Source organism: Hemicordylus capensis, chromosome 2 (genome assembly GCF_027244095.1).
Source record: "Hemicordylus capensis ecotype Gifberg chromosome 2, rHemCap1.1.pri, whole genome shotgun sequence".
NCBI lineage: Eukaryota > Metazoa > Chordata > Lepidosauria > Squamata > Cordylidae > Hemicordylus > Hemicordylus capensis.
The window spans coordinates 240,594,040-240,615,039 of record NC_069658.1 but is presented as its reverse complement, the minus strand read 5'-3'; the positions used below and the strand labels follow the sequence as shown (position 1 = coordinate 240,615,039).

The following is a 21,000-nucleotide window of genomic DNA, read 5'->3' as shown; positions in this document are numbered from 1 at the left end:
ACCATTGCCTCCTCCTGTGCAGAGGCGTAACTAGGGAAAACGGCGCCCAGGGCAAACACTGGAATTGCGCCCCCCCCCGCCTTCGTTAAGCACTGACATCTTGTCTCACCCTAAGAGATGTGGACTGCCTTGCCCATTTCAGCTCATGAATTGGAACAATGGTCCGCACAGTGAACAGAGATCAAAAGTGTTAACTCCCAGGTACCTGGCAGCTCTTTAAAAGACAACCTCTCTATGTTTGGTTTCATTGTCGGATTTTTGTTCCCATCAACGATATTATTCCTACCAGTTTCCACTTGTTTAACAGCAACAACAAACACCAGAGAAGCCCACGTCTTGGATGCATCTCGCCCCCGCCGCCGGGAGTTCTGCACGCACCCCCTCTCGCCAGCTCTCTCTCTCTCTCTCTCTCTCTCACACACACACACACCCTCCCGCAGTCGTGCAAGCACGAGCGGCGCAACTGCTCCGCGCCCGGCCAGGGCCTGAAGGCTGCTTACCTAGCCCTGGCACAAAGGTGTTGAGGAACAAGCAGATGACGGCCATGGGGAACGGCATGTAGGGGATGGCGGCGCACAGAGGTCCCTTCTTCTCCCTCACTTGCACCACCACCCCGCCGGAGGAGGAGGCGGCAGCACCGCGGCAGCCCCTCGAGCAGCGTCCCCAGCGGCTGCCCCGGCAGCAGAGTCCCCCCTTTGGGACCGTGGTCCATGACGCCTGTTGAAGCGTGCACGGGGCGGGGGGAAGGGAGGGAGAGGCGAAGACGCAGCTCCCCAGAGGAGCCTCTGCTGGAGTGAGCCGCCGGAGCGGGAATCAGCCGCCGCCTCCGAAGGCACCTCTGGAGTGGAGTGGAGGGAGCGCGAGGCGAGGGACTGAACACGCGCCCAGACTCCGGAGTGCTTGGTTGAAAGAGACAGTGCAGCAGCGCACGCTCTCTCACTCATCACACGCGCTCCCTCCCTGCCTCGCGCCCTCCCAGTTGTTTGGCCCGCGCCAGCACGCACGCGCTCTCGGCTTCGCCTTCCCCGCGAAAGGCACGCAAACATCTACCGTATATCTCATTCTCCCATTCCTGCCTTCAAAGACAAGTCCTCGTAACCTCAGAAACTCGCCGTCTCCAGGCACACATACTTAGGAGGCCAGCAAAGCAATGGGGGGGGGGGCGCGGGCGCGGAAGGGACGGCTCGTGGGGGAGGGGGCTCCCTTGACTGCTGCTGCTGAGCCAGAGAAATTTTTATTTAAAAATTTAAAAATAAAATAAAATTGGGGATCGGCGGGGGTCATGGCGCCCCAAAGATGGCACCCAGGGCACATGCCTCCCTGCCCCCACTATCATTACACCACTGAGTCCTGTGCAGTATGACATGATGCCTTTGGAGAAGAAGCCTCCAGTTTGGAGAAGCCAAAAGGGTCACATATAAGCACATGGTCTACACCTATGGATCAAGGGAAGGCACATGGCTTGCAGGCGAGACAGTGCAAGACCACCAGACATTGGTTGGGACGATGGAAGAACCCCAGAGACTTGTTGGTTTGTGTTTTTGAGCTGCTTTTATTTTTGAATGGTACATTTTAGAAGGTGGACTTTTCCTTTGAGGGAGGGGCAGGCAGGTCAGCTTACAAATTCAAAGTAAGAGGCACAAATGCAAGAAGAAGTCATGCTGGGGCTGGGATCAACTGAACACTATGCACCCTCAGTGATCCAGATACAGCCATAAGAATTTAATCAGGAGAACATATTAAAAGCAAGCTCAAGTCAGTCTCTCTCTCTCTCTCTCTCTCTCAAGCAGCACATAGCTTTTGTTTAAAGTCAAGGAAGAAGAGCCACGCCTGCTTTTAGGATTTCTTGCAGGATCTTCTCAATGAATCTTAAAACAAGAGTTTTCTAGAAGCTCTTCTTACCTTTAGCACTTTGGAAGGTGCCTGGCTGATCCAGGTGCCACCAATTAACTTGAAGGAGGCACCTGACTAGTACAAGTAAAGTAAAGTGTGCCATGAAAGTCGATTTTGACAACTCTGTGGTTTTCTTTTGGTAGAATACAGGAGGGGTTTACCATTGCCTCCACCAGCGCAATCTGAGATGATGCCTTTCAGCACCTTCCAATATCGCTGCTGCCCAATATAGTACCAGCGGGGATTCAAACAGGAAACCCCCTTCGTCAAGCACTTTCCCGCTGCACCGTTAGACTAGTAGCCACCACCAATAGAACTGTCCTCCATGCTTTTGTCAAATCTCCTTTCCAAGCCATCCCAGCACGCAACCATCACCACAATCTGTGGCAGAGAATTCCATAGATTAATGATGCACTGTGTGGAAAAAGACGTCCTTTTGTGGGTCCCCTCACACGCCAGAATTGACATGAACTGCAAGCTACCCAGAAACCGTAGCATGCAAGGTCCATTCCAAACCTTACTCCATTAAATGCTTTTCTCAAGGGGATTGTCAGGACCCGGGCCCCTCAACTTTGGCCCTCCTGCAGATGTTGGCCTACAACTCCCATAATCCCTGGCTATTGGCCACTGTGGCTGGGGATTATGGGAGCTCTGGTCCAAACAGCTGCGGGGCCAGAGTTGAGCAGACCAGGTCTAGAGCAAGCCTTCCCATGTTGGGGGCCTCCAGAGGTTGCTGAACTACAACTCCCATCAGCCCCTGCTTCAATCCATTACAGAATACACTCTGTTCTGTGCTGGTCACATCTCCCTTGGAATACTGTGTGCAGTTTAATGAAACATATGGTATTGCCATTTTGTAGATCTTATGTTTTCTCTATGCATACATGTTCAGAGATTTTCTCATGTGTGTATTTTAAGTTATAAAGATTTTTGCTTGTAAAGAAAGATACCAAAACATGAAGAAAGCAATCTTCTCTTCAGCAGCTGCTCTGGCATTGTTTTGGAGACATTGCTTGGTATCCACTTCTGAGCTGCTCATTTGAGCTGTTTGTTTCTGAATTGTTCAGTTTTCAGAGGTGTGACTAGGTAATTTTGGAGCCTGGACCTAAGCCCCTTTGGAGCTGCTCCCCCCCACCCCCCGCTGCATGTTAAGCATCATTTTTTAACATGTAGGTTCTTGAAGGCACAAAACAAACCACCCAGGAAAGACTGCAGAGGATTTTGGGGCCCCAGGTGGTGTGTAGGCCCTGGATTTCGGCCCCACAGCCCAGGGGTAAGAGCGCCTGTTCATTCTAAGGATGTTATAGTGTATATAACACCCCCTTCTATTTTCTTATACCAGTAAAGTTGCAATGAAGTCTGCCTTGCAAATGAAAAACCATACGGCCAAAATAATCCCTCAGTAATTGTTGTCTTTTGGGGAGATGCTTGGGGAACACTTAAGTAGCTGCCACTCAACTATTTCATATCAGATGAGATCGAAACTGATCACGAGGCCATTGCCTGATGCCTCAGCCAGTGGGCATCACAATCCAGTCCTTGTTGGCCTCCCCACATTGGACCATACATGGTTTCTTTAAGAGCCCGTCTAAATATGGCCTGCCTCTTTCTGCGGTCACAATGAGAGCAATCACAGCCCCCCTCCCACTTCTGCCCGCATCATAATACCCCATGTCCTCTGAGCCCAAATAAAAGCAGATCAGCTTTGCTGAGTAGCTCAGGTGGGTGGGTGGGTGGGCGGAGTCTCCCGGGCGGGTGGGTGCATAGAGGGCGAGCCGGGCGGGTGGGCAGTCACAGAGAGGAAACCGGTAATGTTTCCCCTCTGCCCGTGTGGGATTTGGGAGGGCAACCCAAGTCCTGGACTTGGCTACAATCTTAATCCTTGTAGGGGATCCAGACATCCAGAAGAAGAAGCCCAACTGCACCCACCGGTAAGTTAGACACCTCCCTACCCCGTGCCCCCTTCACATCCCATCCTACTTTCCCCGCTTGCTTCCCTCCCATTTAACACAGGGGATCTCTCTTCCTTTCATTTCAGGCCATGACCTTCACCATCAATCGAGCCCCTTTCGGGCACAATGGCTGAAGCGGAGGTCTTGCCTCCTCACCGGCAGAAGAACCTTCATGTGTAGCTCCAAGGCCAAACTCCCAAAGGCAAAGATAGACACTGTGCTGTCCTTTTGGTTGAGCCATAGGTAGCTCAAGCTGTGTCTGGGCGGGATCATCCATTGGTGGTCCTGCCCCAACACAGATTGACCAAGGCCCACTGTTTAACCTGGCTGTGCAGGCCTGGCTGGTTGCCGCTTTTTGGAGCCGAGAAGGAATTTTCCCCTGGGAGGTCTCTCGATCCCCAGGTTTTTTGCCTTCTCTGCACAGCCTTCTCCTTGAGCTCTGCAAGCACCTTGGCTTGCCGCTGAAGAAGAGTCAACCAGTGGGTCTTTCCCCCTAGCTCCCCCCCCCCCAAATAAAAGATAAATCAATCTGAAGACATTGTTGCCTTGTCTTTCTTGGGTCGTCTATTTCTTGTTGGGCTCCTGGGAGTGGTTAGGACTCAAAGAGGAAAATCACTTATGTCAGGAATGGATCTGGGGATCAATCAGGTTGGGATTAAGATCCAGAGGTAGAATGCTTGATGGGGATCCGGGAGATCGGAGTTTAAAACCCTCACTCAACTAGCTCCTGCTTCTCAACTTAGCCTACCTCACCGGGTTGTTGTGCAAATAAGAGAGGAAGGTGGAGAACACCACCTTGGTTTAAGGGTGTAATTGGTGAAAAACCTCAGCACTCGAGTCCACCAATCTTTCCCAGAATCGCTCAGTCCTTCACATCCTTCTGAACAACACTAATGAAAGGCACTTTCTCTTACTGGAGATGGGGTTGCATTCAGAGAACATTGGCCCTACCACTGAAACGTGCCACAGTTTGAAATCCTGCCCAATCATAGATGCGGAGGAGGACATTTGGGGCTGCCACTATCTTTTATCTCCAGAAGATCTGACAAGAGGGCATCACCCACTGCAACAAATGCGAATCAGAACCTCTCTTGATATCCTGAGCCCCCAGAGAAGAAGCCTCCAGTTTGGAGAAGCCAAAAGGGTGACATATAAGCGCATGGTCGACAGCTATGGATCAAGTGAAGGCACATGGCTTGCAGGCGAGACAACGCAAGACCCCCAGACATTGGTTGGGACGATGGAAGAACCCCAGAGACTTGTTGGTTTGTGTTTTTGAGCTGCTTTTATTTTTGAATGGTACATTTTAGAATGTGTACTTTTCCTTTGAGGGAGGGGCAGGCAGGTCAGCTTACAAATTCAAAGTAAGAGGCACAAATGCAAGAAGAAGTCATGCTGGGGCTGGGATCAACTGAACACTATGCACCCTCAGTGATCCAGATACAGCCATAAGAATTTAATCAGCAGAACCTATTAAAAACAAGCTCAAGTCAGTCTCTCTCTCTCTCTCTCTCTCTCTCTCTCTCACACACACACACACACACACACACACACACTCACACAGCATATGGCTTTTGTTTAAAGTCAAGCAACAAAAGCCACGCCTGCTTTTAGGATTTCTTGCAGGATCTTCTCAATGAATCTTAAAACAAGAGTTTTCTTCAAGCTGTTCTTACCTTTAGCACTTTGGAAGGTGCCTGGCTGATCCAGGTGCCACCAATTAACTTGAAGGAGGCACCTGACTAGTACAAGTAAAGTAAAGTGTGCCATGAAAGTCGATTTTGACAACTCTGTGGTTTTCTTTTGGTAGAATACAGGAGGGGTTTACCATTGCCTCCACCAGCGCAATCTGAGATGATGCCTTTCAGCACCTTCCAATATCGCTGCTGCCCAATATAGTACCAGCGGGGATTCAAACAGGAAACCCCCTTCGTCAAGCACTTTCCCGCTGCACCGTTAGACTAGTAGCCACCACCAATAGAACTGTCCTCCATGCTTTTGTCAAATCTCCTTTCCAAGCCATCCCAGCACGCAACCATCACCACAATCTGTGGCAGAGAATTCCATAGATTAATGATGCACTGTGTGGAAAAAGACGTCCTTTTGTGGGTCCCCTCACACGCCAGAATTGACATGAACTGCAAGCTACCCAGAAACCGTAGCATGCAAGGTCCATTCCAAACCTTACTCCATTAAATGCTTTTCTCAAGGGGATTGTCAGGACCCGGGCCCCTCAACTTTGGCCCTCCTGCAGATGTTGGCCTACAACTCCCATAATCCCTGGCTATTGGCCACTGTGGCTGGGGATTATGGGAGCTCTGGTCCAAACAGCTGCGGGGCCAGAGTTGAGCAGACCAGGTCTAGAGCAAGCCTTCCCAAGTTGGGGGCCTCCAGAGGTTGCTGAACTACAACTCCCATCAGCCCCTGCTCCAATCCATTACAGAATACACTCTGTTCTGTGCTGGTCACATCTCCCTTGGAATACTGTGTGCAGTTTAATGAAACATATGGTATTGCCATTTTGTAGATCTTATGTTTTCTCTATGCATACATGTTCAGAGATTTTCTCATGTGTGTATTTTAAGTTATAAAGATTTTTGCTTGTAAAGAAAGATACCAAAACATGAAGAAAGCAATCTTCTCTTCAGCAGCTGCTCTGGCATTGTTTTGGAGACATTGCTTGGTATCCACTTCTGAGCTGCTCATTTGAGCTGTTTGTTTCTGAATTGTTCAGTTTTCAGAGGTGTGACTAGGTAATTTTGGAGCCTGGACCTAAGCCCCTTTGGAGCTGCTCCCCCCCACCCCCCGCTGCATGTTAAGCATCATTTTTTAACATGTAGGTTCTTGAAGGCACAAAACAAACCACCCAGGAAAGACTGCAGAGGATTTTGGGGCCCCAGGTGGTGTGTAGGCCCTGGATTTCGGCCCCACAGCCCAGGGGTAAGAGCGCCTGTTCATTCTAAGGATGTTATAGTGTATATAACACCCCCTTCTATTTTCTTATACCAGTAAAGTTGCAATGAAGTCTGCCTTGCAAATGAAAAACCATACGGCCAAAATAATCCCTCAGTAATTGTTGTCTTTTGGGGAGATGCTTGGGGAACACTTAAGTAGCTGCCACTCAACTATTTCATATCAGATGAGATTGAAACTGATCACGAGGCCATTGCCTGATGCCTCAGCCAGTGGGCATCACAATCCAGTCCTTGTTGGCCTCCCCACATTGGACCATACATGGTTTCTTTAAGAGCCCGTCTAAATATGGCCTGCCTCTTTCTGCGGTCACAATGAGAGCAATCACAGCCCCCCTCCCACTTCTGCCCGCATCATAATACCCCATGTCCTCTGAGCCCAAATAAAAGCAGATCAGCTTTGCTGAGTAGCTCAGGTGGGTGGGTGGGCGGAGTCTCCCGGGCGGGTGGGTGCATAGAGGGCGAGCCGGGCGGGTGGGCAGTCACAGAGAGGAAACCGGTAATGTTTCCCCTCTGCCCGTGTGGGATTTGGGAGGGCAACCCAAGTCCTGGACTTGGCTACAATCTTAATCCTTGTAGGGGATCCAGACATCCAGAAGAAGAAGCCCAACTGCACCCACCGGTAAGTTAGACACCTCCCTACCCCGTGCCCCCTTCACATCCCATCCTACTTTCCCCGCTTGCTTCCCTCCCATTTAACACAGGGGATCTCTCTTCCTTTCATTTCAGGCCATGACCTTCACCATCAATCGAGCCCCTTTCGGGCACAATGGCTGAAGCGGAGGTCTTGCCTCCTCACCGGCAGAAGAACCTTCATGTGTAGCTCCAAGGCCAAACTCCCAAAGGCAAAGATAGACACTGTGCTGTCCTTTTGGTTGAGCCATAGGTAGCTCAAGCTGTGTCTGGGCGGGATCATCCATTGGTGGTCCTGCCCCAACACAGATTGACCAAGGCCCACTGTTTAACCTGGCTGTGCAGGCCTGGCTGGTTGCCACTTTTTGGAGCCGAGAAGGAATTTTCCCCTGGGAGGTCTCTCGATCCCCAGGTTTTTTGCCTTCTCTGCACAGCCTTCTCCTTGAGCTCTGCAAGCACCTTGGCTTGCCGCTGAAGAAGAGTCAACCAGTGGGTCTTTCCCCCTAGCTCCCCCCCCCAAATAAAAGATAAATCAATCTGAAGACATTGTTGCCTTGTCTTTCTTGGGTCGTCTATTTCTTGTTGGGCTCCTGGGAGTGGTTAGGACTCAAAGAGGAAAATCACTTATGTCAGGAATGGATCTGGGGATCAATCAGGTTGGGATTAAGATCCAGAGGTAGAATGCTTGATGGGGATCCGGGAGATCGGAGTTTAAAACCCTCACTCAACTAGCTCCTGCTTCTCAACTTAGCTTACCTCACCGGGTTGTTGTGCAAATAAGAGAGGAAGGTGGAGAACACCACCTTGGTTTAAGGGTGTAATTGGTGAAAAACCTCAGCACTCGAGTCCACCAATCTTTCCCAGAATCGCTCAGTCCTTCACATCCTTCTGAACAACACTAATGAAAGGCACTTTCTCTTACTGGAGATGGGGTTGCATTCAGAGAACATTGGCCCTACCACTGAAACGTGCCACAGTTTGAAATCCTGCCCAATCATAGATGCGGAGGAGGACATTTGGGGCTGCCACTATCTTTTATCTCCAGAAGATCTGACAAGAGGGCATCACCCACTGCAACAAATGCGAATCAGAACCTCTCTTGATATCCTGAGCCCCCAGAGAAGAAGCCTCCAGTTTGGAGAAGCCAAAAGGGTGACATATAAGCGCATGGTCGACAGCTATGGATCAAGTGAAGGCACATGGCTTGCAGGCGAGACAACGCAAGACCCCCAGACATTGGTTGGGACGATGGAAGAACCCCAGAGACTTGTTGGTTTGTGTTTTTGAGCTGCTTTTATTTTTGAATGGTACATTTTAGAATGTGTACTTTTCCTTTGAGGGAGGGGCAGGCAGGTCAGCTTACAAATTCAAAGTAAGAGGCACAAATGCAAGAAGAAGTCATGCTGGGGCTGGGATCAACTGAACACTATGCACCCTCAGTGATCCAGATACAGCCATAAGAATTTAATCAGCAGAACCTATTAAAAACAAGCTCAAGTCAGTCTCTCTCTCTCTCTCTCTCTCTCTCTCTCTCTCTCTCACACACACACACACACAAACACACACACACACACACACACACACACACACTCACACAGCATATGGCTTTTGTTTAAAGTCAAGCAACAAAAGCCACGCCTGCTTTTAGGATTTCTTGCAGGATCTTCTCAATGAATCTTAAAACAAGAGTTTTCTTCAAGCTGTTCTTACCTTTAGCACTTTGGAAGGTGCCTGGCTGATCCAGGTGCCACCAATTAACTTGAAGGAGGCACCTGACTAGTACAAGTAAAGTAAAGTGTGCCATGAAAGTCGATTTTGACAACTCTGTGGTTTTCTTTTGGTAGAATAAAGGAGGGGTTTACCATTGCCTCCACCAGCGCAATCTGAGATGATGCCTTTCAGCACCTTCCAATATCGCTGCTGCCCAATATAGTACCAGCGGGGATTCAAACAGGAAACCCCCTTCGTCAAGCACTTTCCCGCTGCACCGTTAGACTAGTAGCCACCACCAATAGAACTGTCCTCCATGCTTTTGTCAAATCTCCTTTCCAAGCCATCCCAGCACGCAACCATCACCACAATCTGTGGCAGAGAATTCCATAGATTAATGATGCACTGTGTGGAAAAAGACGTCCTTTTGTGGGTCCCCTCACACGCCAGAATTGACATGAACTGCAAGCTACCCAGAAACCGTAGCATGCAAGGTCCATTCCAAACCTTACGCCATTAAATGCTTTTCTCAAGGGGATTGTCAGGACCCGGGCTCCTCAACTTTGGCCCTCCTGCAGATGTTGGCCTACAACTCCCATAATCCCTGGCTATTGGCCACTGTGGCTGGGGATTATGGGAGCTCTGGTCCAAACAGCTGCGGGGCCAGAGTTGAGCAGACCAGGTCTAGAGCAAGCCTTCCCATGTTGGGGGCCTCCAGAGGTTGCTGAACTACAACTCCCATCAGCCCCTGCTTCAATCCATTACAGAATACACTCTGTTCTGTGCTGGTCACATCTCCCTTGGAATACTGTGTGCAGTTTAATGAAACATATGGTATTGCCATTTTGTAGATCTTATGTTTTCTCTATGCATACATGTTCAGAGATTTTCTCATGTGTGTATTTTAAGTTATAAAGATTTTTGCTTGTAAAGAAAGATACCAAAACATGAAGAAAGCAATCTTCTCTTCAGCAGCTGCTCTGGCATTGTTTTGGAGACATTGCTTGGTATCCACTTCTGAGCTGCTCATTTGAGCTGTTTGTTTCTGAATTGTTCAGTTTTCAGAGGTGTGACTAGGTAATTTTGGAGCCTGGACCTAAGCCCCTTTGGAGCTGCTCCCCCCCACCCCCCACTGCATGTTAAGCATCATTTTTTAACATGTAGGTTCTTGAAGGTACAAAACAAACCACCCAGGAAAGACTGCAGAGGATTTTGGGGCCCCAGGTGGTGTGTAGGCCCTGGATTTCGGCCCCACAGCCCAGGGGTAAGAGCGCCTGTTCATTCTAAGCATGTTATAGTGTATATAACACCCCCTTCTATTTTCTTATACCAGTAAAGTTGCAATGAAGTCTGCCTTGCAAATGAAAAACCATACGGCCAAAAGAACCCCTCAGTAACTGTTGTCTTTTGGGGAGACGCTTGGGGAACACTTAAGTAGCTGCCACTCAACTATTTCATATCAGATGAGATTGAAACTGATCACGAGGCCATTGCCTGATGCCTCAGCCAGTGGGCATCACAATCCAGTCCTTGTTGGCCTCCCCACATTCGACCATACATGGTTTCTTTAAAAGCCCGTCTAAATATGGCCTGCCTCTTTCTGCTGTCACAATGAGAGCAATCACAGCCCCCCTCCCACTTCTGCCCGCATCATAATACCCCATGTGCTCTGAGCCCAAATAAAAGCAGCTCAGCTTTGCTGAGTAGCTCTGGCGGGTGGGTGGGCGGAGTCTCCCGGGCGGGTGGGTGCATAGAGGGCGAGCCGGGCGGGTGGGCAGTCACAGAGAGGAAACCGGTAATGTTTCCCCTCTGCCCGTGTGGGATTTGGGAGGGCAACCCAAGTCCTAGACTTGGCTACAATCTTAATCTCTGTAGGGGATCCAGACATCCAGAAGAAGAAGCCCAACTTCACCCACCGGTAAGTTAGACACCTCCCTACCCCGTGCCCCCTTCACATCCCATCCTACTTTCCCCGCTTGCTTCCCTCCCATTTAACACAGGGGATCTCTCTTCCTTTCATTTCAGGCCATGACCTTCACCATCAATCGAGCCCCTTTCGGGCACAATGGCTGAAGCGGAGGTCTTGCCTCCTCACCGGCAGAAGAACCTTCATGTGTAGCTCCAAGGCCAAAATCCCAAAGGCAAAGATAGACACTGTGCTGTCCTTTTGGTTGAGCCATAGGTAGCTCAAGCTGTGTCTGGGCGGGATCATCCTTTGGTGGTCCTGCCCCAACACAGATTGACCAAGGCCCACTGTTTAACCTGGCTGTGCAGGCCTGGCTGGTTGCCACTTTTTGGAGCCGAGAAGGAATTTTCCCCTGGGAGATTTCTCGATCCCCAGGTTTTTTGCCTTCTCTGCACAGCCTTCTCCTTGAGCTCTGCAAGCGCCTTTGCTTGCCGCTGAAGAAGAGTCAACCAGTTGGTCTTCCTCCCCCCCCCCAAATAAAAGATAAAACAATCTGAAGACATTGTCGCCTTGTCTTTCTTGGGTCGTCTCTTTCTTGTTGGGCTCCTGGGAGTGGTTAGGTCTCAATGAGGAAAATCACTCATGTCAGGTAATGGATCTGGGGATCAATCAGGCTGGGATTAAGATCCAGAGGTAGAATGGTTGAATGGGACCGGGGAGATCCGAGTTTAAAACCCTCACTCAGTGATCTACTTCTCAGCTTTCTCACAGGATTGTTGTGCATATGAGAGGAAGGTGGAGAACACCACCTTGGTCTAAGGGTGTAATCGGTGAAAAACCTCAGCACTCTGTGTGCCTCAGTCTAACACAGAAGCGCTAGATCTTTGCCTTCCTTCTGAACAACACAAATGAAAGGCACTTTCTCTTACTGGAGACGAGGTTGTGTTCAGAGAACATTGGCCCCTACCATTGAAACTTGCCACAGCTTGAAATTCTGCCCCAGTCATAGATCCGGAGGGCTTTTGGGGCTGCCACTACTTTCATCTCTAAAAGGTTTAACAAAAAAGGTGTAATTCCCACTGTAACAAATGTGAGTTACAAAGAGCATCTCTTTTGTTATCCTGAACCCCCAGAGAAGCCTCCACTTTGGTGAAGCCAAAAGGGTCACATATAAGCGCATGGTCTACACTTCTGGATCAAGGGATCTGCACATGGCTTGCAGATGCTCAAAGAAGAGAGGGCCTGCTGGAACGGGGAGGGGGCCATCCCAGGGGATGATCAGTTACGCTATGTCGGTTTGTGGCTTGCTCTTTGTATCGAAGAGGTATACAAACATTTCACCTCTAGGAACAAGGAGACAGTCCTGCACACTGGTTTATATTTTAACCTGCTTCTCTTCTTGAATGGTTCATTTTATCATTCACACCCCTCCCTCCTTTGAGGAATGGACCATCAGGTCAGCTTACAAATTCAAAGTGAGAGACACAAATGCAAAAGAAGTCATACTGAGGGTGGGGGCAATCCACTGAACACTTTGCACCATAAGTAATCCAGGTACAGCGGTAAAAAATCAATCAAGAGAGCAGAACAAAAGCAAGCTCAAGCTAACATACAAACACACACACACACACACACACACACAAAGAGCATATGGTTTATAGTTCTGGTCAGCAAAAAGTGTCTCCCATGCTTTGTTTGTTTGTTTGATTGATTGATTTTCATACCGCCCTTCCGAAATGGCTCAGGTCGTTTTACAATTAAAACAGAAACCATTAAAACCAATAACAATTAAAACAGAAATATAAATATAAACACCAATTAACAATTAAAACAGCTTTAAAAAAAATTAAACCATCAAAACCCTGAAAACCAGGTTAGAACATTAAAACAATTAAAACTAATTTAAAACCCTGGAAGGCCAGGCCAAACAGATTGGTTTTAAGGGCTCTCTTGAAGGTTAATAAAGAACTGCAGATTTCTGCTGGGAGTACATTCCACAGCCCAGGAGCAGCTACAGAGAAGGCCCACCTCTGAGTCGCCACTGAGTAGTTTATGATTTCTTGCAAGATCTTCTCAGTGAATCTTTAAACAAAGGTATCCTAGAGAAGCCCCTCTTAAATTTAGGACTTTGGATCAGGCCATCAGCTGGTCCTGGGAGCCACCAGACTAGTAGCCATGGATTGACCTGTCCTCCATGAATTTGCCCAAGCCCCTTTGAAAGCCATCCGAGCGACTGGCCGTCACACCACGCCCCGTGGAAGGAAGAGAATTCCATAGGTTATGCGTGACCAAGTACTTCCTTTTGCCGGTCCTACATTTCCTGGCTTTCCGTTTCAAGGGATGACCCCTGGCTCTAGTTTTGTGGGAGAGGGAGAAAAGCTTCTCTGTCCACTCTCTCTACTCCATGCAGCATTTCCTACAATCTGTAAGCAGCGTAATATATCTTGAGCAGACATATTTTGCATGCATTTCCATCCTCTGATGCATTTCCGTCCTACTGCACCGCTAGTGGTTTTCATTCACATTACCCCCCCCCCACCCCCTCAAAGCTCTGTTTTTCTTTTCCCTTGGTCATGCCTGTCTTGTGACTTGACCTGCTTCGCAGGGCTGTTGGGAAGGCAAAATGGTGGAAACCCGCCCCTCGGACATGTAGCTCAATGGGGACACTAGACTCCCGTTATTTTTCTGCACAGTAATGGCTGGAAGATGCACAAGGCACACACCTGAATCGCTCAAGCCAGCTGCAGTCCTGGGGATTCTGCCGCCACCCATAGCCCTAGGCAGAACAATATGGCCCACCAAGCAAGATGCCTGGAGATGCTGTCAGTCTAGCTCTGTTTGGGTAGTTAATAGTTGGAGATGCTGTAGTGTCTCAAAGATCTCCCCTGCTCAGGAGACCTCTCACACCTGAGCATTTAGAACAGGGCTCAACTTCAGCCCTCCTGCAGATGTTGGCCTACAACTCCCATAATCCCTGGCTATTGGACACTGTGGCTGGGGATCATGGGAGTTGTAGTCCAGAAACAGCTGGGGGTGGGCTAAGTTGAGCAGGCCTGGTGTACTGAAATAACACATGGAATTAATCAGTCGCGTTTGACTAATTAATTAGTCTTCACCCCAGTCTGAGCCCATGTTTCCCACTAGTCTGGGATTGCTGCTTGCTGGTATCTCCCAACGTGAAGTGTGCAGTACCCTTTAGGTATCTTCCCACTCTTTTGACAGCAATCCAATCATTATTGGTTGGTGCACAAGATAGCTGGACAGCTGAGAGGAGAGCTGGTCTTGTGGTAGCAAGCATGACTTGTCCCCTTTGCTAAGCAGGGTCTGCCCTGCTGTTTGTTTCTGAATTGTTCAATTTATTTATTTATTTATTTTTATTTTTACATTTCTATACCGCCTTTCGTTAAAAGAAAACCCCAAGGCGGTTTACAAAAATTAAAACATCAAGCAATAAAAAATCATCAAGCAATACAAACATCAAACTAAAAACATATAAACAAGCATAAAAACACGACAACATAACAGATAAAAACATAGAGAAGCCGCAGTAAAGACGATCATGTAAAAGCCTGGTAAAAAGCCAAGTCTTTAAAAGCTTTCTAAAAGCCGTGATGGAGTCTGAGGAACGAATGGCCACCGGGAGAGCATGCCAGAGTCTAGGGGCAGCGCCCTGTTTCAGAGGTGTGACTAGGTAATTTTGGAGCCTGGACCTAAGCCCCTTTGGAGCTGCTCCCCCCCCCCGCTGCATGTTAAGCATCATTTTTTAACATGTAGGTTCTTGAAGGCACAAAACAAACCACCCAGGACAGACTGCAGAGGATTTTGGGGCCCCAGATGGTGTGTAGGCCCTGGATTCCGGCCCCACAGCCCAGGGGTAAGAGCGCCTGTTCATTCTAAGGATGTTATAGTGTATATAACACCCCCTTCTATTTTCTTATACCAGTAAAGTTGCAATGAAGTCTGCCTCGCAAATGAAAAACCATACGGCCAAAAGAACCCCTCAGTAACTGTTGTCTTTTGGGGAGACGCTTGGGGAACACTTAAGTAGCTGCCACTCAACTATTTCATATCAGATGAGATTGAAACTGATCACGAGGCCATTGCCTGATGCCTCAGCCAGTGGGCATCACAATCCAGTCCTTGTTGGCCTCCCCACATTCGACCATACATGGTTTCTTTAAAAGCCCGTCTAAATATGGCCTGCCTCTTTCTGCTGTCACAATGAGAGCAATCACAGCCCCCCTCCCACTTCTGCCCGCATCATAATACCCCATGTCCTCTGAGCCCAAATAAAAGCAGCTCAGCTTTGCTGAGTAGCTCAGGCGGGTGGGTGGGCGGAGTCTCCCGGGCGGGTGGGTGCATAGAGGGCGAGCTGGGCGGGTGGGCAGTCACAGAGAGGAAACCGGTAATGTTTCCCCTCTGCCCGTGTGGGATTTGGGAGGGCAACCCAAGTCCTGGACTTGGCTACAATCTTAATCTCTGTAGGGGATCCAGACATCCAGAAGAAGAAGCCCAACTTCACCCACCGGTAAGTTAGACACCTCCCTACCCCGTGCCCCCTTCACATCCCATCCTACTTTCCCCGCTTGCTTCCCTCCCATTTAACACAGGGGATCTCTCTTCCTTTCATTTCAGGCCATGACCTTCACCATCAATCGAGCCCCTTTCGGGCACAATGGCTGAAGCGGAGGTCTTGCCTCCTCACCGGCAGAAGAACCTTCATGTGTAGCTCCAAGGCCAAACTCCCAAAGGCAAAGATAGACACTGTGCTGTCCTTTTGGTTGAGCCATAGGTAGCTCAAGCTGTGTCTGGGCGGGATCATCCATTGGTGGTCCTGCCCCAACACAGATTGACCAAGGCCCACTGTTTAACCTGGCTGTGCAGGCCTGGCTGGTTGCCACTTTTTGGAGCCGAGAAGGAATTTTCCCCTGGGAGATTTCTCGATCCCCAGGTTTTTTGCCTTCTCTGCACAGCCTTCTCCTTGAGCTCTGCAAGTGCCTTTGCTTGCCGCTGAAGAAGAGTCAACCAGTTGGTCTTCCTCCTCCCCCCCCCCAAATACAAGATAAAACAATCTGAAGACATTGTCGCCTTGTCTTTCTTGGGTCGTCTCTTTCTTGTTGGGCTCCTGGGAGTGGTTAGGTCTCAATGAGGAAAATCACTCATGTCATGTAATGGATCTGGGGATCAATCAGGCTGGGATTAAGATCCAGAGGTAGAATGGTTGAATGGGACCGGGGAGATCCGAGTTTAAAACCCTCACTCAGTGATCTACTTCTCAGCTTTCTCACCGGGTTGTTGTGCAAATAAGAGAGGAAGGTGGAGAACACCACCTTGGTCTAAGGGTGTAATCGGTGAAAAACCTCAGCACTCTGTGTGCCTCAGTCTAACACAGAAGCGCTAGATCTTTGCCTTCCTTCTGAACAACACAAATGAAAGGCACTTTCTCTTACTGGAGACGAGGTTGTGTTCAGAGAACATTGGCCCCTACCATTGAAACTTGCCACAGCTTGAAATTCTGCCCCAGTCATAGATCCGGAGGGCTTTTGGGACTGCCACTATTTTCATCTCTAAAAGGTTTAACAAAAAAGGTGTAATTCCCACTGTAACAAATGTGAGTTACAAAGAGCATCTCTTTTGTTATCCTGAACCCCCAGAGAAGCCTCCACTTTGGTGAAGCCAAAAGGGTCACATATAAGCGCATGGTCTACACTTCTGGATCAAGGGATCTGCACATGGCTTGCAGATGCTCAAAGAAGAGAGGGCCTGCTGGAACGGGGAGGGGGCCATCCCAGGGGATGATCAGTTACGCTATGTCGGTTTGTGGCTTGCTCTTTGTATCGAAGAGGTATACAAACATTTCACCTCTAGGAACAAGGAGACAGTCCTGCACACTGGTTTATATTTTAACCTGCTTCTCTTCTTGAATGGTTCATTTTATGAAAAACCTCAGCACTCGAGTCCACCAATCTTTCCCAGAATTGCTCAGTGCCTCACATCCTTCTGAACAACACTAATGAAAGGCACTTTCTCTTACTGGAGATGGGGTTGCGTTCAGAGAACATTGGCCCTCCCACTGAAACGTGCCGCAGTTTGAAATCCTCCCCAATCATAGATGCGGAGGAGGACCTTTCGGGCTGCCACTATCTTTTATCTCCAGAAGATCTGACAAGAGGGCATCACCCACTGCAACAAATGCGAATCAGAACCTCTCTTGATATCCTGAGCCCCCAGAGAAGAAGCCTCCAGTTCGGAGAAGCCAAAAGGGTCACATATAAGCACATGGTCTACACCTATGGATCAAGTGAAGGCACATGGCTTGCAGGCGAGACAACGCAAGACCCCCAGACATTGGTTGGGATGATGGAAGAACCCCAGAGACTTGTTGGTTTGTGTTTCTGAGCTGCTTTTATTTTTGAATGGCACATTTTAGAATGTGGACTTTTCCTTTGAGGGAGGGGCAGGCAGGTCAGCTTACAAATTCAAAGTAAGAGGCACAAATGCAAGAGGAAGTCATGCTGGGGCTGGGATCAACTGAACACTATGCACCCTCAGTGATCCAGGTACAGCCATAAGAATTTAATCAGCAAAACCTATTAAAAGCAAGCTAAAGTCTCTCTCTCTCTCTAACACACACACAAACACACACACACAGAGGCAACACATAGCTTTTGTTTAAAGTCAAGAAAGAAGAGCCATGCCTGCTTTTAGGATTTCTTGCAGGATCTCCTCAATTAATCTTAAAACAAAAGTTTTCTAGAAGCTCTTCTTACCTTTAGCACTCTGGAAGGTCCTTGGCTGATCCAGGTGCCATCAATTAACTTGAAGGAGGCACCTGACTAGTAAAGGTAAAGTGGTCCATGAAAGTCGATTTTGACAGCCCTGTGGTTTTCTTTTGGTAGAATACAGGAGGGGTTTCCCATTGCCTGCTCCAGCGCAATCTGAGATGATGCCTTTCACCATCTTCCTATAGCTCGGCTGCCCGATATACTCCCAGCCTTGTTCTAAATGCTTGGATATGAGAGGTCTCCCGAGCAGGGGTGAGCTCTGAGACACTATAGCATCTCCAACTATTAACTACCCAAACAGAGCTAGACTGACAGCATCTCCGGGCATCTTTCATGGTGGGCCGTATTGTTCTCCAAAGAGGTATGGGAGGCAGCAGAATCCCCAGGATTGCAGCTGGCTTGAGCGATTCAGGTGTGTGCCTTGCGCAACCTCCAACCATTCCTGTGCAGCACATTCAGCAGAAAAATAACGGAGTCCAGCGTCCCCCTTGAGCTGCATGCCTGAGGGGAGGGTTTCCACCATTTTGCCTTCCCAACAGCCCTGTGAAGCAGGTCAAGTGACAAGACAGGCATGACCAAGAAAAAGAAAAAACAGAGCTTTGAGGGGGTGGGGGGTGTAATGTGAGAGAAAACCACTACCTGTGCAGTGTCTTTTCATCAGAGGATGGAAATGCATGCAAAATATGTCTGCTCAAGATATATCACGCTGCTTACAGATTGTAGGAAATGCTGCATGGAGTAGAGAGAGTGGACAGAAAAGCTTTTCTCCCTCTCCCCCAACACTTGAGCCAGGGGTCATCCCATGAAACGGAAGGCCAGGAAATGTAGGACCGACAAAGGAAGTACTTGGTCACGCATAACCTATGGAGTTCTCTTCCACGGGGTGTGGTGACGGCCAGTCGCTCGGATGGCTTTCAAAGGGGCTTGGGCAAATTCATGGAGGGCAGGACAGTCCATGGCTGCTAGTCTGGTGGCTCCCAGGAGCAGCTGATGGCCTGATCCAAAGTGCTAAACGTAAGAGGGGCTTCTAGAAGTGATTGATGGATTGATTGATTAAAAAGCCAAGGGCAAACCTGTAGTTACCACTGTTGGCACTCTGGATTTCATGGGACCATGAGATCTGCATTGTGTTTTGCTGTAGCGAATGCAAAGGGCCTGGGAGAAGGAGCTATTAGGTCAAGTTCAAAGCACAGAACTGCAGGAGAACCTCCCCTGGCTGTCAACCCCCTGATGACTCACAGGTGGGAAGCTGGAGTAGACGTGAGTTAGGAAAGGTTGTGCGGTCGAGTCAGTGTCAATTCCTGGGGAAGACAGAGCCATGTGGTTTGCTTGGTAGAATACAGGAAAAGTTTACCATTGCCTCCTCCTGTGCAGAGGCGTAACTAGGGAAAACGGCGCCCAGGGCAAACACTGGAATTGCGCCCCCCCCCCCCGCCTTCGTTAAGCACTGACATCTTGTCTCACCCTAAGAGATGTGGACTGCCTTGCCCATTTCAGCTCATGAATTGGAACAATGGTCCCCACAGTGAACAGAGATCAAAAGTGTTAACTCCCAGGTACCTGGCAGCTCTTTAAAAGACAACCTCTCTATGTTTGGTTTCATTGTCTGATTTTTGTTCCCATCAACTATATTATTCCTACCAGTTTCCACTTGTTTAACAACAACAACAAACACCAGAGAAGCCCACGTCTTGGATGCATCTCGCCCCCGCCGCCGGGAGTTCTGCACGTACCCCCTCTCACCAGCTCTCTCTCTCTCTCTCTCTCTTACACACACACCCTCCCGCAGTCGTGCAAGCGCCAGGGGCGCAGCTGCTCCGCGCCCGGCCAGTGCCTGAAGGCTGCTTACCTAGCCCTTGCACAAAGGTGTTGAGGAACAAGCAGATGACGGCCATGGGGAACGGCATGTAGGGGATGGCGGCGCACAGAGGTCCCGTCTTCTCCCTCACTTGCACCACCACCCCGCTGGAGGAGGCGGCAGCACCGCGGCAGCCCCTCGAGCAGCGTCCCCAGCGGCTGCCCCGGCAGCAGAGTCCCCCCTTTGGGACCGTGGTCCATGACGCCTGTTGAAGCGTGCACGGGGTGGGGGGAAGGGAGGGAGAGGCGAAGACGCAGCTCCCCAGAGGAGTCTCTGCTGGAGTGAGCCGCCGGAGCGGGAATCAGCCGCCGCCTCCGAAGGCACCTCTGGAGTGGAGTGGAGGGAGCGCGAGGCGAGGGACTGAACACGCGCCCAGACTCCGGAGTGCTTGGTTGAAAGAGACAGTGCAGCAGCGCACGCTCTCTCACTCATCACACACGCTCCCTCCCTGCCTCGCGCCCTCCCAGTTGTTTGGCCTGTGCCAGCACGCATGCGCTCTCGGCTACGCCTTCCCCGCGAAAGGCACGCAAACATCTACCGTATATCTCATTCTCCGATTCCTGCCTTCAAAGACAAGTCCTCGTAACCTCAGAAACTCGCCGTCTCCAGGCACACATACTTAGGAGGCCAGCAAAGCAATGGGGGGGGGCACGGGCACGGAAGGGACGGCTCGTGGGGGAGGGGGTGCCGCCGAAGCGCTCCCTTGACTGCTGCTGCTGAGCCAGAGAAATTTTTATTTAAAAATTTAAAAATAAAATAAAATTGGGGATCGGCGGGGGTCATGGCGGCGCCCCCCACGTGACCCGCAAAGATGGCGCCCAGGGCACGTGCCTCCCTGCCCCCACTATCATTACGCCACTGAGTCCTGTGCAGTATGACATGATGCCTTTGGAGAAGAAGCCTCCAGTTTGGAGAAGCCAAAAGGGTGACATATAAGCCCATGGTCTACACCTATGGATCAAGGGAAGGCACATGGCTTGCAGGCAAGACAGTGCAAGACCCCCAGACATTGGTTGGGACAATGGAAGAATGCCAGAGAATTGTTGGTTTGTGTTTTTGAGCTGCTTTTATTTTTGAATGGTACATTTTAGAATGTGGACTTTTCCTTTGAGGGAGGGGCAGGCAGGTCAGCTTACAAATTCAAAGTAAGAGGCACAAATGCAAGAAGAAGTCATGCTGGGGCTGGGATCAACTGAACACTATGCACCCTCAGTGATCCAGTTACAGCCATAAGAATTTAATCAGGAGAACCTATTAAAAGCAAGCTAAAGTCTCTCTCTCTCTCTCTCTC

General features: G+C 49.6%; 4 long non-coding RNA genes across 4 annotated transcripts; all 4 read left to right on the top strand.

Moving 5' to 3' along the window:
• The first annotated feature begins 3,646 nt into the window (after nt 1-3,646).
• LOC128347595 (uncharacterized) lies at nt 3,647-4,379 on the top strand. Its single transcript, XR_008317594.1, has 2 exons — nt 3,647-3,824; nt 3,932-4,379. It is a non-coding gene; the product is annotated as an uncharacterized LOC128347595 (long non-coding RNA).
• A 2,882-nt stretch (nt 4,380-7,261) lies between these two features.
• LOC128347596 (uncharacterized) lies at nt 7,262-7,992 on the top strand. Its single transcript, XR_008317595.1, has 2 exons — nt 7,262-7,439; nt 7,547-7,992. It is a non-coding gene; the product is annotated as an uncharacterized LOC128347596 (long non-coding RNA).
• Nucleotides 7,993-10,890: 2,898 nt separating this feature from the next.
• On the top strand, nt 10,891-11,624 carry LOC128347600 (uncharacterized). The gene is made up of 2 exons (XR_008317599.1): nt 10,891-11,078; nt 11,186-11,624. It is a non-coding gene; the product is annotated as an uncharacterized LOC128347600 (long non-coding RNA).
• A 3,815-nt stretch (nt 11,625-15,439) lies between these two features.
• On the top strand, nt 15,440-16,143 carry LOC128347602 (uncharacterized). Its single transcript, XR_008317601.1, has 2 exons — nt 15,440-15,594; nt 15,702-16,143. It is a non-coding gene; the product is annotated as an uncharacterized LOC128347602 (long non-coding RNA).
• The last annotated feature ends 4,857 nt before the right edge of the window (nt 16,144-21,000 follow it).